General features: G+C 44.9%; 1 long non-coding RNA gene across 1 annotated transcript; it reads right to left on the bottom strand.

The window, feature by feature from the left end:
- Positions 1–1,935: 1,935 nt before the first annotated feature.
- LOC141986546 (uncharacterized) lies at positions 1,936–18,934 on the bottom strand. The gene is made up of 3 exons (XR_012639312.1): positions 18,724–18,934; positions 2,775–5,009; positions 1,936–2,372 (listed from the first exon to the last, which is right to left on the bottom strand). It is a non-coding gene; the product is annotated as an uncharacterized LOC141986546 (long non-coding RNA).
- Positions 18,935–19,014: the final 80 nt, after the last annotated feature.

Raw genomic sequence — 19,014 nt, 5'->3', positions numbered from 1 at the left:
TAAGTAAACGTAATGTAAAGTTGTTTGTGATCATAGAACCGTAGGGTTAGAAGGAACTGCAAGCATCATATAGTCTATTCATAATATACATTCTTCAAGTTCTTGCTCATGTGGATTCCATTCTAGGTGTGCGCACACCTTAGCGGTATCTGTAGGGTCAGCTGTGGCGCCCTCTGGAGTGTCTCGCTCATGTGTTGGTATATTAGGCGCCAGCAGCCCTATGCCCTCTCAGTTCTTTGCCCTGGTTGCGGGGTTTTAAGCCCTGCACTGACTGTAACAGGCCTATGCCTATTAGTGACTCCCGCAGCAGCTGCCTGAAGTGCTTGGGGGAATCAATGTAAAAAGTCACATCTGTAAGAACTTTCGTCACAGAACACAGAAGGAGCACAAGGCCAGATTAGACTCCCAGCCCTTTGGCATCACTTTGTAGTGCACCCCCGGCAGCCGGTTCTACCCGGCACATCTCCCCTTCGCTGATGCCCGAGAAGAAATTGAAGAAGCGTGACCTGGCACTGAGCAAGAAAAAACAAGGGGCATCGGGTAAAGAACCCTCTTTGGGCTGCCCGACCACCCTGGAACCACATCAGAGTGTCCCCCATTTGGAGGCTTATAGCCCCCCCAAGGGATCTGCCACTGTCTCCAGGGTATGGTAGGGGTCCCAGACTCTTGGCGGAGCTGCTGCTTTCCCAGGCCTTCCCAGTGCCTAGAGAGCAAAGGACACTCCTAGCGCAGCTGACATTGCATGTTGCAATGGCTCTGGCAAAGGCTTCCTGTGAGGGCAAGCCAGCCATAGTATCCTCCCAGAGGGAGAGTGAACACTGCTGGACCCCAGAGCCAAGGCAGTGCACTCAATCACCATGCCCTAGATCTCCACATCAAACCAGTTCACCACTTTAGATCGCTGGCACTGTGCTCCCAGAAACCACCCTCTCGAGGAGGTTCACCCAGAGAGAGACATGCTGGTCACTGTATGGCCGGTTTAGGTCATCCTTCCGCCAACCGTCTCCCCGATGTAGGTCGCTGACAACTGGACCATGGGAATGTTCCCTAACGCGGTACCGATCCGCCCCCCCCCACTCCTGGCACTGATCTGCTTATTCAAGGCACTGTTCACCCATGGTGCCACTTAGCACCAGACTCAGGTGTCAATGGTCCGACCGTGGTCACTGGAAGGGGATTCCTTCGGCATGGAGAGAGAGTTCAGCCCCTCACTGAGGCAGCACCAGCACGACTGGGCATCTGAGGCTGCGTCCACCTGTGCGATGCAGTCCTGGCAGCAGAGCCAGTAGCTGGCGCATTGGCCATCCTGGAGGACCTGGGCTATGCTGGTTATGCCGATGACTCCTTTGCACCAATCGTCGGTAACTGTTTCAGAAAAGCAACAGACAGCACTGGGATTGGTGCATGAAGTGCAATCAGATGCCGGGGTGGACGAGTGAGTGCCAACCCCAAAACCTTCATCCCCCATGGGGTATGAAGCCCCGGGCTGTCCCCCAGTGGTCCAGAAGTCCTAATCCTCTCTAGATGAGGCTGTTGCGGGGCCCTCTCATGCTAGCCCACCAGACGATTTTAAGGAGCACCAAGCCCTCCTCTGAAAGGTGGCCACGAATGTAGGCCTAGAGGTGGAGAAGATGGCGGAGCAATTGGACACCTTGTTTAATGTGCTTTCTGCATCAACCCCCGCATGCATCGTGTTTCCAGTGTACGATGGGGTCCTAAAGATTGCCAAAGCCCTCTGGCAAACCCCGTCCGCAATCTCTCCCACCTCCAAGAAGGCTGAAAAGAAGTATTTTGTCCCAGCCAATGGGTTCGAATACTTGTACACCCACTCTCCCCTGGGGTCGTTGGTCATTTCTGCAGCCAACGAGAAAGACAGATGGGCAATCCAGTGTACCCCCAAAAACAAAGAGGCCAAGAGGATTTTTTGAAGGAAAATTTATTCCTCAGCCAGTGTTCAGTTCAGGGTCACAAACCACCAGGCTCTTTTGGGGACATATAACTTTAACTTATGGGACTCCCTACCCCAAGACTCAGCCCAAGAATTCAGGGCCCTTATTACCCTTATTGAGGAGGGTAATACAGTGATATTACAGTGGGTCCCTCCAAATGGTGTGGGACGTAGCTGATTCGGCGGCCAGGGTGGTCGCTTCAGCGGTGGTCATGAGGTGCAGTTCTTGGCTGGGGGCCTGTCCTGGGAGATGCAGTCCTAAATTTAGGACCTCCTGTTCAATGAGGTTGGACAGATGTGAGGCTGTTTGGGCTAAAGGACACACAGGCCACCTTCCACTTGCTGGGTTTCCATACACCTCAGTCGACAAGGAAGCAGTTCTGGCCACTCTCATCCCCAAGGCCTTGGCAACCTCAACAAGGGTCTGCAAGGAGAAGGGATAGGGACATTAATTTTAGCTGGCAATGGCCTTCCTCCTCCCACTAACACACACAACTCGGCCCAGCAAAACACCACAGGGGCCGGAAGTGCCTCATTCTTTTCTCAACCATCTTCGTCCCTACCGTTTGGCCTGGACACGGGTCACCTCAGACCTGGGTGCTAGAAATTGTATTTCTGGGCTACACTCTACAATTTATGGCCACCCCCCACCCCGACCCCATCCCCCCTCCCTGTTCCTCTTCAGGGACCATTCTCATTCAGGAGGTCGACAACCTCCTGCAGTTGTGGGAATAGAGGAGGACCCTTGGGAAATGAGGGGGAAAGGCTCTTCTCCTGCTATTTTCTAATCCCAAAAGCAAAAGAGGGCCTACGACCCATTCTGGACCTGTGGCAACTCAACAAATATCTCAAAAAGCTGAAGTTCCGCATGGTCTCCCTGGTCTCCATCATTCCCTCCCCGGATCTGGGAGACTGGTATACTGCTCTCGACTTGAAAGACACTTGTTTTCATAATTCCATCTTCCAAGGACACAGACGTTTCTCCCTTTTATGGTGGGCTAGCATCATTTCCAATTTATGGCGCTGCCCTTTGGTCTCTTGTTGGCCCCAAAATACATGGACCTGGTAGCCACTTTTGAGATTTTGAGGGGTCCAGGTCTATCCTTATCTCGACGATTGGCTCATCAAGGGCAGATCACAGGATCAAGTGGAGAGAAGTCTCGATCTGGTGTGTTCTACCTGTCACAACCTGGGCCTATTAGTAAACTAAAAGAAACGGGTGCAAGGGATAGAGTTCATAGGGGCAGTCCTCAACTCCACGCAGGCCAGAGCCTTCCTTCTGGAGGCCCATTTCCAAGCCACGTTGGACTAGATCTCCCATATAAGGGGCCACGCACTCACCACCGCCCGCTCCTGCCTGAGGTTGTTAGACCACATGGCAGCTTGTACTTATGTGGTCCATCGTGCCTGGCTCCATCTCCGGCCGCCGCAAGCGTAGCTGACATCAGGTCTACACACCCAACAGGCGTGATCTAGACCTGGTAGTCAGGATGCCGGACCACATCCAGTTGTCACTGGAATGATAGTTGGACCCCAAATCGCTGTTGGAGGGGGTTCCCTTCACGGCCATGGCCCCGTTGTTGACCCTGGTTTCTGATGTCTCAGGCCTGGACTTGAGGAGTCCACCTGGCTGAGCTCAGCATGCAAAGTCACTGGTTGCGGGACAACTGCTCCCTCCACATAAATGTCAGGGAGCGCAGAGCAGTTCGTTTGGCCTGCCGCACTTTCTGGTCCCACTTGAAGGGCAAAGTGGTACAAGTCCTGATGGACAACACTGCTGCAATGTTTTATATCAACAAGCAGGTTGGAGCCAGGTCGACAGCCTTTTGCCAGGAAGCTCTCTGACTCTGGGACTTCTGTGTGCAGCATGCCATTCATCTCGTGGCCGTGCACCTCCCGGTGACCAGAAACATACTAGCAGATCACCTCAGCAGGACCTTCTCGTCTCACCATGAATGGTCACTCTATCCCGATGTGGTCAGTGTGATCTTCCAAAGGTGGGGAACTTCCCAGGTGGACTTGTTTGCGACTTGTCAGAACAGGAAATCCCACGCATTTTGCTTGATTTGGGGGATCAACAGAGGCCTGTCAGATGCCTTCTTATTCCTATGGTCGGGGGCTCCCTTCTCGCCTTCCCACTGGTGCCGATAATCCACAGAGTCCTCATGAAGATCAAATAGGACAGGGAAAAGGTAATCCTAATAGTCCCGGCTTGGCCTTGCCAGCACATTGCTGGATCTCTTGGTAGTGGCCCTGTGGCAGCTGCTTCTCTGGCCAGATTTGTTGTAGCAGAACCACAGCAGTCTTCTGCACCTGAACGTGGCAGTGCTGCATCTGACGGCTTGGCTGCCGCATGGTTAAATGTGGAAGAGCAGAAGTGCTTGGCCCATGTCTATCAGGTACTATCAGGCAGCAGGAAGCCCTCTACCAGGGCAGCCTACTTGGCCAAATGGAAACAGTTCACGTGCTGGGCCTTGGACCAGGATATTAGGCCTGAGCAGGCTTCGCTGCAGTCGATCCTGGACTACCTGCTACGTCCTTAAGCTCCAGGGCTTGTCCCTTTCATCAATTAAGACCCACTTGGCCACTATATCAGCCTTTCACCCTCCAGTTCAGGGCAGCTCAGTCTTCACTCACGACATGACGGTCTGCTTCTTGAAGGGTCTCAAATGACTCTATCCCCATGTCCAGGACCCCATCCTTCCTTGGGACCTGAATCTAGTGCTGGCATAGCTCATGGGTGCCCTATTCGAGCCACTGGCTTCCTGTTCTCTTCTTCTCTCCTGGAAGGTGTCATTCCTGGTGGCGATAACGTCTGCCCTTAAGGTCTCTGAGACTAGGGTCCTTACCTCGGAGCCACTCTATACGGTGTTTTTCAAGGACAAAGTCCACCTGCGGCTGCACCCAGCTTTCCTGCCCAAGGTTGTTTCAAGTGAGCCAGGACATATTCTTGCCAGTGTTCTTCCCAAAGCCTCAAATCTGAAGAGGAGCGTAGATTGTGCACTCTGGACGTCAGGAGAGCAAAAATCTCTGACAACTGTGCTCGCAGGCACACGCACACCTAAAATGGAATGGACATGAGCAACACATCTCAAAGAACAACAGTTATGAAAGGTAGGTAACCATTTTTTCCAGAGGTGCTTGAGGCCAACAATGTGGATGCTGAATTTGTTAATTTTTATAGACTTTATTCCCAAGGTCTTTTAAAGAAAAATGAGGAACAGTTACTTTAGGTTAATTCATTAACTACATCAAATACCTAGTCAACTTGACAGTTTAAAACTCACAGGCCAGATGCTTGGTTGCATTCTGGCCTTCTTGCATTACCAGATTGCCCAGCAGAGGATTCCACCAGTGTGGAGGAACAATTAGCTGGCACAGAGCAGGTGTAGCTATTCTCCACTCAGCTCCAAAGTAGGCAGTGTGTCAGATGTGCAGCTGGAACGTGATGTGCTCCACCTATGCTCAGATGACACATACTCCCTTAGGGATTATAGCCATTTTGGGGAAATTAAAGTGGTTCCCATGCTGCTCTAAATTGCACTGGGGCTCAGGCTGGTGCAAATGTGCTCTGAGAATAAGGGTGCAGTAAGCTGATCCCTTATGTCTCTGCAGCATCCAGCAGAAATTCCAGGCCATAATCTTTTCTCTGGGGGGTGGGAGGGACAGAGGAGGCACATTTTGAGTATATAATGGAAGTTGATCCCTGGTTTGAAATTTCAAACAAAATGTCTTCAACTCTATCTCCATCTTAATGTAATGTGAAATCTCATGCTGGCTTTGTTTAGGGAGGGTATTCCTTCCCCACATCTCTCATCAGTGAGCAAGAAGTTACATTGCAGTTTGGTTTTTGTTATAGCTAGTACTGTTTTTTTTTAAGTGGAAGTGTTAACAGTATATGGAATTGATATTATGGTAAAGAGCAGCCTTGGAAACAAGTGATATTGAAAAGGCAATGATTGAAATGGGAGAGCAGAGAAGGTTGAGGAAATTTGTAGAGTCTCATAATAACTAGTTGTATCCTCTTTTTAATGTGAATCCATATTAATTTGCCTTCTGCTAAACAGCCAGATTCTCAATTTGGGTAAATCAGAGTAGCTCATGTCTTCTTGTTATATCTATGAACTCTGTTTTGTATGTATATTTGGGCCATAGCAACTACTGATAAAGATGTCAAAGACAGTAAGAGCTGACATGTGGTTTGTTTGGTGTATTACTTTTATTGTAGCATGCTTGATCAATTAGCATAGTTCCTTTCTAACATTTTATGTTTTGTAAACATTCAATTGATGTTACTGAAGCCATTAACAACTCTTAAAAAGAAAGGAGGGGAAGGGACTCTGTTTGCAATAGGGTTGCCAATTTTCTAATAGCACAAAACTGAACACCCTACCCCTGCCCCTTCCCCGAGGTGCCTGCCCCGCCCTTCCTAAAGCCCCACCCACTACATTCCCCTTCCTCGGTGGCTCGTTCTCCCCCCCATCTCCCCCCAGATCAGTGGTCTGATTCCTAGCCTATCACAAGATTTGTTGTTGGTTTTGTTTGTTTTTTTGCCAATTAAATCTTTTGTCAAGCTTAGTGATGTCCTGCTTGTCACCCAGGCATGGACAAGTGTTTTGAATAAGCTAGTTTCTACTGTGACTAGTTTTCATCATCATTCCTGATGGTTACAAGTGCCTGCACATTTCTGTCCAGCTGGCTTCATGTTCAAAGTGCTTGAGAAGACTATGATGATGATGGCAAAAAGACACACAACAGATCTACAATGTGTGCAGTCCTATTTGTACAGATAAGTGGCTTCTGGCAAATTTGACCTCTGTCAAGCAGCTAACCAGTGCCCTGTGGAAGGATAGGGGAAGGACTGTTTCTACCACTGACACTGATACTTATCCACATTGGCAGTGCACTGGTGGAGAATTAGCACAGTGGAGAACCACACAGTCAATGGCTTTACTCAAAGGAAGCATAATTCAAATAAAGTGTGACCATCTGTTTTTGTGTTATAGGTCAAACAGCAGTCAGTGTGGTAAATTCCTCTAGCATAGAATGGGCCTTAACGTATTTTCTTAATCACTATGGCAGTTTATTCTAACTTTCATCAGTTGGCAAATGTATTCTGGCTTAGAAGCAGTTAAATACACACAAATCCCAGTAAAATTACATCAGTCATCATCACTACTGTGTTTTACAAATGGTGATTTTTCACACTGATTGCTACCTGGAATATGAAAAAAATTAAGTCTTTCTACAGTCACTCATTTTAATGAAGAGTGTTTTAGATATTCTGACCAACTCTGGCATTTTCAGATAAAGTTTAGAAGGCTGGGCATGTGGTTAAGACAGAGTACTGGGATGAAGGAGATGTCATTTCTACAGACTTCTTGTGTGGTCGCTGCCAAATCACCTACTGTGATAAACAGGGTGGGGGAGCGCCCTTTTATGGACACCTAGCCATCCAGTTAGCTAAAAAATCCCTGTTAGTAGCTGTTCTCTACTTGCTTTACCTGTAACAACCAAATGCAGTTCAGTGGTTGAGAAGTGTCAGAAAGCCTTTAACCAGTTTAAGGCGGCCCTTACATCTGACCCTGTACTAAGGGCCCTGGACTTCAACCAACCTTTCGTTGTAACCACAGATGCGTCCAAGCGTGGTGTAGGAGCAGTTTTAATACAGGAAGGATCAGATCAACTATTCCATCCTGTCATGTTTCTCAGCAAAAAGCTTTCTGAGAGAAGGAAAGCCACTGGTCAGTCTCAGAAAAAGAATGTTACGCCATTGTGTGTGCTCTGGAGAAGCTAAGCCCGAACATTTGGGGATGGCAGTTCCACCTGCAGACTGACCATGCTGCACTGTAGTGGCTTCACACAGTCAGAGACTAACAAAAAACTTCTTCGGTGGAGTTTAGCTCTTCAAGACTTTGATTTTGAAATACAACACATTTCAGAAGCCTCTAACAAAGGGGCTGATGCACTCTCCCGGGAAGGTTTCCCAGAATCAGCTGGGTAAAATGTCCCTATATTCTACGTCATTGTAGTCCTTAAAATGTGAAAAATACTGTTTAGTTCTTCTTGTAATTAGTAGTAAAATTAAAGGTGCATGTATATTATTAACTCTGTTTCCTAAACCTCCAGGAAGAAATCCCAGCTGGTGTGGACCTGACCTGAACCAGGCTGGCCAGCACCGCCTGTGATTTGGGGGGCGTGTGATAAATGTAGGGAGGGAGGTAGCTCCCTTTTATGGACACCCAGCCAGCCAGTTAGCTATAAAATTACTGTTAATAGCTGTTCTCTACTTGCTTTTCCTGTAAAGGGCTAAAAAGTTCATAGGTAAAAGGAAGGGAGTGGGCACCTGACCAAAAGAGCCAATGGGAAGGCTAGAACTTTTTAAATTGGGGGAAAAAACTTTCCCTTTGTCTGTCTGTTCTCTGGAGAGAGAGGACAGAGCAGAGACAGAGCTGGTGGTATGCTGTAAAAAGCTGTGGGCCAGGTATGAAAATCACCAGATCATACCTAGAAACTACTTATTTGAAACCCCATTTATGTAAGTAGATCAGGAAATGTCTAGGAAGATGCAATTAGGTTTATCTTTTATTTCTTTATGGCTTGTGGAGTTCTCTGTGCTAACCCCAGGTACATTTGTTTTGTTTGTCACCTTTAAGATGGACCTCAAGAGAGCTATCTTGATGCTTAATCCTTGTAATTGTTTTTTTAAATGTATTTTCTTTTTTTCGTTTTTAATAAAATTTACCTTTTTTAAGAATAGGATTGGATTTTTGTGTCCTAAGAGGTTTGTGCATATGTTGTTTAATTAGCCGGTGGCAACAGCTAATTTCCTGTTTTCTTTCTCAGCTCTTCCCCGGAGGGGGTGTGAAAGGGCTTGAGGGTACACCACAGGAAGGAATTCCCAAGTACACCTTCCTGGGTTCCAAAAGGGTTTTTTTGCACTTGGGTGATGGCAGCATCTATCCATCCAACGTCAAAGAGAAGCTGTAACCTTGGGAGTTTAATACAAGCCTGGAGTGGTCAGCATTAATTTTTAGAATCCTTGCGGGCCCCCGCTTTCCGCACTTGAAGTGCCAGAGTGGGGAATCAGCCCTGACACCTACTGTCGGATTTATTTATTTTTTAAATAAATCCCACTGATGTCAATGGAAGGGTCAGGTGCGCAGAACCTTTGAATATTAGGCTATTAAACTCTGGTTGCCTCTCCTCCCCATTTATAAAATGGGGAAAATGCTCAGTGTGTTGTTGGAAAGCTATGCACACCAATGTTTGTAAAGTGCTTTCTGATCTTTGGACAGAAAACATTGCAGAAGTGCAAATTATTTTTTTTTAATAAGAAGAATGTGGGATTTCAGGTGTACTAGGAAAATGTTTGATCCTTAGTTTTTTAGTTGGAGAATAGATTTTTCTAATGAACACACTTTCTGTGACTCAAGCTTTACTATTTATTGGGCATAGAATTAGTCAACCAGGGGAAAAAAAGGAACATTAAATGGAACAGCAGGGAGGCCAACTCTCCATCTCTGACTCCCATCCCTTACTGCGTCACTTTCACATTCTCTTTCTCTCCCTTTCTAATGCAAGCTAGGGAAACAGTGACTGGCTCAGCAGTAGTCACATGAAGAAAAACATTAAAAGCAGCATGTGGGGAGGCCACAGTTTCAACCCCTCTCCCTTCCTTACTCAGGAAAACATCACTTCTTGACACATCCCATGGGAAGCACATTTTGTGCTTTTAAATATTATTAAATTGACATGGGCATTTGCCAAATAAATACAGAAAACTACATTAAAATAGCATTGTTTCTGTCTTGAACACACAAAAGTCATGGAAAGTTTGAGTTAAGACTCCCACAGCACCCATAACATGCTAAGCCCCTTCTGGACAGTCATTGCAGCAGCACAAATGGATCTGTATCAAAGGATTTCTAATACGTTTTCAGAACACCTCATAGCCTAGCAAAAACCTTTTGGAAATGAAAAATAAAAGTACCAAAAGTAAGTTATGGCCTGTCCCTTTTTTAGTGTCTCAGAAGACGTGGTGTTCTGGCTACAATTACCTTGTTCAATGCTGTGTAACTCTATGGTCAAAACAGGTGTCTGCCTGTTCAAATCTCTTGTGAAAATAAGAAATTAAGGTACTGAAAGGAAATTATAGCCTGGAAGTTTACTCTTGTTTTGTCATCTGATTGCTGGGATGGCTGATTACTGAGTGAGTGTTTAGATTAACACAATATTCGTTTTATTTGCTAGCACCTGCCACAGTTTCTAACTACTTTCCTACTGGTTTGGAGCAGCATCCAGTATTGTGGGATTCTCTTATTTTTTATTTTACATTTGTGAAATTTACATGCCCTTTCCATGCTCTGGGGACCCTTATCTAATTTAATTATCACAATAACTATCTTAATAGATTCTTCAGTCTGGTCCAACAGTAAATTAAATATACAAATATGTCCCAACAGACATAATAATAAAATAAAACTCCCTCCACAGGAGGCATAATGATGTGAGCTACGTGCATTTTTTCCTTGACTGAAGAGTTCCTTTGAAATCTTGAAACTGAATTTCCTAGCTCCTTTATTAAGGAAATAATGACTGACTTAAGCTTAAATAGGGAACATTTTTTTGGGTTTTTTTTTTTAAATGACTAAAAATGTAAAGGCAACAGTCTATTCTTTTTAAACTAACAAAAATAGTGGCAGTTAACAGAACAAAAAAGGAATTAATGGCAGCTGGGGAGATATATCTATCTATCTATTAAAGCAGAATTAGCCCAATATGACAGTCACCACCCTGTCCACTTACTGGTATTCTGTATCCCATTCTGCTACCCGCTGTCTTCATAGATTTTCAAGGTCTTCAGGGCATAGACTGTGTCACCCTATACATCCAAATAGCTCACTGCATAACACACAAGTAAACGATCATAAGTAGGAAGGAGGGCTTACTCACCTCATGGAGTAACTGGAGTTCTTTGAGATGTACCTTTGATCAGAGGTTTTTGGCAGCAGAGCTCATTTGGCCCATGCATGCGCTCTAGCTATCCTCATGCCTTGCAATGAGGGTATATAGGGCTGCAATGGATGCAGTTCCTTCTCTGTGGCACAGTGTGATGGAGATGAGACTCCGAAGGAGGGTGGGTAGTGGAGCTCCCATAGGGCGATACATCTCAAAGAACTCCAGTTACTGCCAAGGTGAATAATCCCTTCTTCTTTGAGTAGTTTCCCTATGGGTGCGCCACTTGTGGTGACCCCTGAGCAGTTTGCTGTGAAGGAGATGGATCTAGAACTGTTTGCAGAACTAAAGGTCGCATCAACTCCAGAGGTGTGCACTAAGGCCAAGTGCTCAAGAAGGTGTGAACTGAAGCCCATGTGGCAGTTTTGCAGATTTCAAAACGGCAACAGAGGTGAACTGAGCTCAGAAGTATGGGCTATGATCCTAGAAGGGCATGGCAGTTTACCAGCTGCATAGCAGGAGAGGATGCAGCCAAACACCCACTTAGAAAGTCTCTGGGTGGATACTGGTATCCTTTTAACTCTGCTTGCGATGGACACAAATAGCCTTGGAAAAAAGAATAAATGGACAAAAATCTGACATCAGGAATCATAACATTCAAAAACCAGTAGGAGAACACTTCAACCTCTCTGGTCACTCAGTAACAGACTTAAAGGTGGCAATTTTGTAACAGAAAAGCTTCAAAAACAGACTCCAACGAGAAACTGCTGAACTGGAATTAATTTGCAAACTAGATACCATTAACTTGGGCTTGAATAGAGACTGGGAGCGGCTGGGTCATTACACAAATTGAATCTATTTCCCCATGTTAAGTATCCTCACACCACCTTGACAACTGTCTGAAATGGGCCATCTTGATTATCACTACAAAAGTGTTTTTTTCCTCCTGCTGATAATAGCTCATCTTAATTAATTAGCCTCTTAGAGTTGGTATGGCAACTTCCACCTTTTCATGTTGTCTGTATGTGTATATATATCTTCTTCTTCTATGTTCCATTCTATGCATCTGATGAAGTGGGCTGTAGGCCACGAAAGCTTATGCTCAAATAAATTTGTTAGTCTCTAAGGTGCCACAAGTACTCCCGTTCTTTTTTTTTTTTTTTTTTTTTTAAATTAGTTCTGTCCCAATAATATTTTAGCACTCTAGTAACATTTAGGTTGTGAAAGCAGCATCCACCCTAGTTTGATGAAGTGTAGGGTGGAAAACTATCAGATGAAATTGTCCGATTAATATGAAAGTCCAAGACAACTCTACGTAAGAACCATAGGTGTGATTCAAGGGATCCCTTATCCTTGAAGAAGACTATGGAAAGGGGGGGTCATCCCTCAACTCTTTAAGCAGAGGTAATTGCCACTAAAAAGGGAGCTTTCATTAAAAGGTTTAAAAGGGTACAAGTAGCTAGTGCTCAAAGGGAGGGTGCATCGGAAATTAAGAACTAAGTTCAAGTCCCAAGTTGCGGTGGGTTCTCTGACATTTAGGAAGAGATTCAATGACCATTTGATGAATCTGGAAGTTGTAGGGTGAGCAAATAGGAAGAAACTTTCTACAGGAGAATGAAATGCTGTGAAGGCTACTGGGTGAACTTCAGTGGAGGTCAAAGAGAGACTCCTTGCTTAAGAGTGAAAAGATATTCTAGAACAGTGGTTCTCAACCAGGGGTACACGTACCCCTAGGGGTATGCAGAGGTCTTCCAGGGGGTACATCAACTCATCTAGACCCCTCCTTCCCCCCCCAGAGGTGGTCTCCCTCCAGGGCAGGGCTGGGACATACTGTGGGGTCAGCAGGCTTTGTGGCGCCCTGGTCATACCCTTCCTACTGAGAGACAGGGCTCCAGTCCTCAGCCCGGCAGGACAAGTCACACAAGTGTTGCCATCTGAACAGTTTTATAACAGACTACAGAAAAAGTACTAGCGAAGTCTGTACAAACTAAAATTTCATACAGGCAGTGACCTGTTTATACTGCTTTATATACTGTTCACTGAAATTTAAGTATAATATTTATATTCCAATTGATTTATTTTATAATTATATGGTAAAATGAGAAAGTAAGCAATTTTTCAGTAATAGTGTGCCATGACACTTTTGTATTTTTGTCTGATTTTGTAAGCAAGTAGTTTTTAAGTGAGGTGAAAGTTGGTACACAAGACAAATCAGAGTCCTCAAAGGGGTACAGTAGTCTGGAAAGGTTGATAACCGCTGTTCTAGAACGTCCAAGGTAGGAGAGTTGAAAGGAAATAGGAACGGTGACTACACCAGTGGTAAAATCTTTTCCATTTCTGAAGGTAAGTATTCCTGGTGGATTCTCTTCCTGTTCAACAGGACTTCTTGAATTCTCTGGAACAGGAGAGTCCTAACCCTGAGAGCCATCCAAGCTCTGGGTCATAGTGTGTTCAGGTTGGGTGGGGTCACAAACATTCCCCGAATCCTGAGTGAAGAAACTGGGAATCAACAGGAGATTGATGGCTGGCTGGGAAAAAAGGTAAAGTAGGTAAGCCAACTACACTTGTTTTAGCCATATTGGTGTGATTAAGATTACCAAGGCTTTGTCCTGTCTAATTTTGTTTAGAACCATGAGGATTAGCAGTGTTGGAGGGATCTAGGAGACTTCTTAATCAAGATAGGATAAAGTCAACCCCCCCCCCCCCAGAACAGTGACCAAGACACATCCTCTTGACAAGAATTTTAGACATTTCTGGTTTATAGTGCTGGTGAGGTGTATGTTTGGAAAAGACCAGGTAAGCAATATTTGCCTGAGAATGGATCTGTCAAATATCCACTTGTGATCTTGAGTGAAGTGACTGCTGAGGTCATCAGTTATAGTATTTTAGAGGCCAGGCAAATGATAAGGATTCAATGGGCTATGCACCAATTCTATAACCTGATTGCATTTGAGCAGAGGAAGGGGCTCTCGCTTAGCCTTGTCAGTTTATGCAGTACATACTGGCCCTGTTGTCTCTCATTATGCAGGTGGGTTGACTTTCCCTCACAAGAGCGGATATGGTGGCAAGCGTATCTACTGGTGGACCATGTGTCCTGGATAGCATTGTACTGTTAATATGCTCCCCATCCTAGGAGAGATGAGTCTGAAATGGGATAGCTGAAGGGAATTCCTGAGCACACCTTGTCCAGATTCTTCCACCAGTCAAGAGAGACTAACACGAGGCTGGGAGCAGAGAGTAACTTTTTCAGGCTGTCTTTTTTGGGAGCATAAACTGTTCTGAGCCAGGCTTGGAAGCAGTGTGGGTAAAAGTGGGCATGTAATGTGAAGGTAAATGCTGTCATGTGCACAAGCAGGTGCAGGCACCATCTGGCAGTGACCTGTGGGCTCACATGAACTTGTGCGATTATCTGTGTTTGAATGAGAAATCTGTCCTCTCATAGACAGGATGAAATCTGTCTTCTCTGGATGTCATGGCATAGAGAGTGGCCCCTATAAACTCTATCCATTGCAGAGGTAAGAGGGAGGACTTCGCAGTATTGAGCTGAAGGCTGAGCATGTGAAAGACAGACATAGCATTCTTTACTGCTGTTGGAACTTTGACATAGGAATGCCAATTGTTGAGATAGGAGAAAATGAGCACTCCCCATTAGTAAAGCTGTATAACTACTACTGTGATAACTTTTGTAAATATTGTAGGGGTGGTAGAGAGTCAAAAAGGAGGATTTAATACTGATAGTGGTCCGACTCCTGACCAATGACAAAGCATAGGAATCTCTTGTGAGAGATGTAGCATGACATGTAAGTATGCCTCTTGAAGGTCACAGGTCTCAAAATAGTGTCCCAGATTCAGGAATAGAATAGTATCTGTGAATGTTGCCATCTTGAATTTCTGCACCATGATGAAGGCAATCAGCATTCTGAGATCAAGAACTGGCCTCCACCTACCCTTCTTTTTGGCAACCAGAAAGTGTACTTGGAGTAAAATCTGCTTCCTTTCCATTGATGTATTGACTTAATGGAATATATGGGTCAAATGTGTTAATATAACCCAATCACTGTCCAAGATTAAATAGTGTTAAATAAGGTGTGGGGTTTGGAATAGAGACCTCAACTGCTCAGTATTCTGGCAAACACCGTTAAACGTCTTTTTAACCTTTTATTAAAGATAAAGAAAGGAGGGAAAAACTTAACATTTGCAATATAAAGTGTAAACTAAGGCTTTCATTTTAACAACATCCCTTGTTCCATTTCCTTTTAGCTGGAGAGAGCTTTTTACAAGGAACTTTCCCACCCCTTTGTTTGACAGTCTCTTAAATGGTATGAAAGATGGCAAAACCTATCCTTTTGGGGAAAAGAGAAGAAACTAGCTTAGATGGGCTGGAGGTGGTGTTGTTAAAGTCCAATCCTGTTTCATCCCAGGTGGTGGCTGGGATTCAGATGGAGCTGGTATAGGTGGTGATGTCATATGGGTCACTCTCTTTGGCCCTGTCTGCTCAGGACATCTTTTAGGATAAGGATGACAAGATCCCAGGAGATGGTGGGGTAGGAGCCACGATGGTGAAACTCGCTCCAGTACCTAATTTTCCCCCCCGCAAAGTCTTTCTTTAAATAGTCACAATGGGAATGGTGGGCAGAATAGCCCATCCCTTCATTATTTTGTCCACCAATTGGGCATAATTTCTGATACATGAAATTTGGTTCACTGATATCTGGTTCCCCTTTTCTTGTTTACCATGCATGGCATTATCACGGTCCTTGAGTTATATCAGTAGGCCTTTTTGTTTGGACTAATTAAGTCGGTCTCCCTTTCATACCCTTTACCATCAATATTTGTTGTTATAGGTCTTAGGAACTTTCACTTACTTTTTACTGTTGAGTTCACAATTACAGTAAATTTGTAGGCCCAATTATTACAACAGTACTCAGTGGGAACTATTTCCACAGCTTAGAAGCAGAGGGAAAGAATCTCTTGTCTCGGCTGAGCGAAGAAAAGGGACAAAGAATGTGTTTAAGCAGTTGGATTTGTTTTGATTTGTTTGAGAGTTCTGGAGAGAGACAGAGGCTGCTCTCCATAGAACAGGGTAGTGGTGCCTTATGTGAGGTTTCTGTGAAGGGGAAATGTCTGGGTATAGTTTATTCCCATCTCTGTTTGAGGAAACAAGACTTGCGTACATTTTGTCAATACACAAATTACACTAACATACTTGATGCTTCGTCACTGATTTCTGTTCCAAATGTAAAATTGACCTGCCATACTCCAAAATCTGCTACTACTCACACAGGCAATAATACTAATAACTTACAATGTCCCCTTACAATCTCTGTAATACTTCTCACATTCACATGCCCAAGTGCTCCCAAAACAGAGTTGTTACACAATCAGCAGCCTGTTCATCTATCAGAGTAGAAAGGATAGAAAGAAAGGAGAGTGGCTGACTGCTTGGGACAGAAGGTGGGAATTATACAGACTGTATAATGCATAAATGCAATGAGCCAAATGCCACTTTCATCTATACTTGGTTATCAACCTGGAGTGCTTCTATTGACACAAACAGGTCTGAATTGTGCAGTTTGTCCAACAGAGGGCAGTGGTACATACACTAGACAGTTTATTCTGTACATTTGTTTGAAAATTATCTCTTGCATAACTCCTGCTCATGAATTATTGTATTGTCTTTATGTATGGCAGCTCTTCTGTGTGAGGCTCTTTATAATTTTAGCTAATATATCAAGATGTGTTAATATTTTAGATACTTTACTTAGAATGTGATTGGAGCAACATTCCTCAAAAACATAAATACGAGATCCTCCTTCCTGCTTCTCTGAACTTCTACCTCATTTCACTAGCATATCTTCCTGAACATCAATGTCCTTACTGCAATAACAAACTGTTAACAAAACTGCAGCTATGTTGCCTACAAACTATTAAATGCTAAGAAAACTCAGTAAGATGGTACTATTCAACACTGTACTTTGAAGAGGATCTTTTGAGAAAGTTATGGTTGATAAAGAAGTCTGATTGTGGGGTGGACTTCATTATAGCAGATATAATAGGAGTCAATATTTTAATCTGCTGATGATCTTCCTTTTTTTGTTATGGTGGTGGGACAGGAGGAGAAACAATGGTGAGATAGAATATTCCTAAATGTGTTGTTTGTTCTACTCTTCTATATTATTATTTCTTATTTTTATTACAGTTGTGCCTAGGAGCTCCAGGTATGGATCAGGCCCCACTGTTTGATCTAGGTTAGCACAATAACATTGAATAGGTGTTTTCTAATTAATAGTGTACATGGTGTTTAGCATTTATAATAACAATTAAATGTGTGCTATTCAGTATTATTGTGTGTATTCAAAAATATTACAGTAATCATTGTTTCCTGTCATTTGAGTATTGGGTCACTAAATATTTTATTGTGTAAAAGGCAATTTAAAAAGTCCTAGGAATGGTGGGATGTGATTTTTTGTGTGTGTGTGTGTGGGGGGGAACCCTATGAAACTGACTTGCAAAAATACATTTAAATAATGCTAAGGTTGCACCAGAAGCCAATAAAAACTAACAAAAAATGTAAAGATATATCTCCCAAACCTAGGCACGAGTCCCTCTTTGGCGGGTGGGTTCCTTATTGCACCACAGCAATCAAAGTAATTTAAAACTAGGAATGTCCTCCTTTATATCACAATCTTCATGTTCTCATTTTGGTTTAAAAAAATCAGTGCTTTTCTGTTTTCACGTGATATCTGATTTTATGCCAACCTCAAACTTTTTTTCCTTTTTTATTTTGGTTATAGTTAATTGTTTAGAAATATTTACCAGGCAAGCTTCCTGTGAGAGAACCACTGAGCATCCTGATTGTGAGTTGTGTGTTTGAGAAACCCTCTCCATTTTGTGTATTTTCTCCGATTATTTAACTGAAAAACATTAATTTAAAAACTTCCCTTTTCTTTTTTCTTACACACACACACACACACACACACACACACACACTTACACACACACACACACACAGCGGTTTAACTCTTTGTAATACACTTGTCTTTATTATCCAGATTGATGCAGAGCGGTTAAGAGGAGACAGTATCTTGTTTCAGAGGCTGGTGCCATAAACCTTCCCTGGGGCTCGAACGCCTCCCATCTGCTGAAGTGGGCTGTAGCGCACGAAAGCTTATGCTCTAATAAATTTGTTAGTCTCTAAGGTGCCAAAAGGACTCCTGGCTTTTTTGTGGATACAGACTAACACAGCTGCTACTCTGTAACCTCATCCTAGTTTCTCAGGTATCACCCCATTCCTATCAGCAGTTCAGTCTGAGTCCCAACTATCACACCAGTTCTACCTGTAATAACTTCATCACAGGTAAAAGTCTGAAGACAGCAGGGTACTTAAGGGAATTGCCCGGGCCAGCTTTCACAGTGCTCCTAGGTTAGGTAGTGTGTCCAACATCTCGCACGAACAGGCTGTTACATGCTGCCTGGCTTCTTCCACGGGTTGGGGTTTTGGCCCGTGAGTCCCTTTGCTATTGTCCTTTTCTGCCTGAGTGGCAAGTTAGTACCCACCCCAATATTGTCTCTGTTTTGCTCCCCTTTACTAAGATTAGGCAGCTTTCTTCACTACGTTAGCGGGAAAAGGCTTTTCATTGCTCATTCCCTGAGGCCGTGTCTGCTGCCCGCTTGGTCACTGGAGCGGAAAGTGCCTCCCTTCCGGCACGGAGCGCGGTTGTAGCACCGAGCCTCTCCTACCTTCCCCTAGTCCCAAGGCTCGCTCCCGGGGTGGGAGGCCGCCCGAGCTGTGCGGCGGGGCGAGGCGGGAGTTTTACCTGCGGGGCGCAGGGCCGGGGCGCTCGCTGCCCAGGCTCTACACTGGCTGTAGGCGGCGGTTGGTTTCCCCAGGCGGCACCTGGCTTGGCGGGAGCGGGGCTGCGCCGGTGTGAAGGGCTGGGGGCTTTGGGGCCGGGGTCTGGTGCCTCGTTCCCCTTCTCGTTGTTCTTACCCCTCCTCCCCCGGGGTGCCTGGCGGAGTCGGCTCCGCCAGCTCGCGGGGCGGGGCGGGCTCCACCTCCAGGGCCGCCCCCTCCAGCCCGAGCCCGGCTCTCTCTGCGGGGCGTTGTG

The sequence above is a fragment of the Natator depressus genome, chromosome 4, assembly GCF_965152275.1.
Source record: "Natator depressus isolate rNatDep1 chromosome 4, rNatDep2.hap1, whole genome shotgun sequence".
Classification (NCBI taxonomy): domain Eukaryota; kingdom Metazoa; phylum Chordata; order Testudines; family Cheloniidae; genus Natator; species Natator depressus.
Note: the sequence above shows the minus strand (reverse complement) of the source record. Positions and strands in the feature narration are given on the sequence as shown.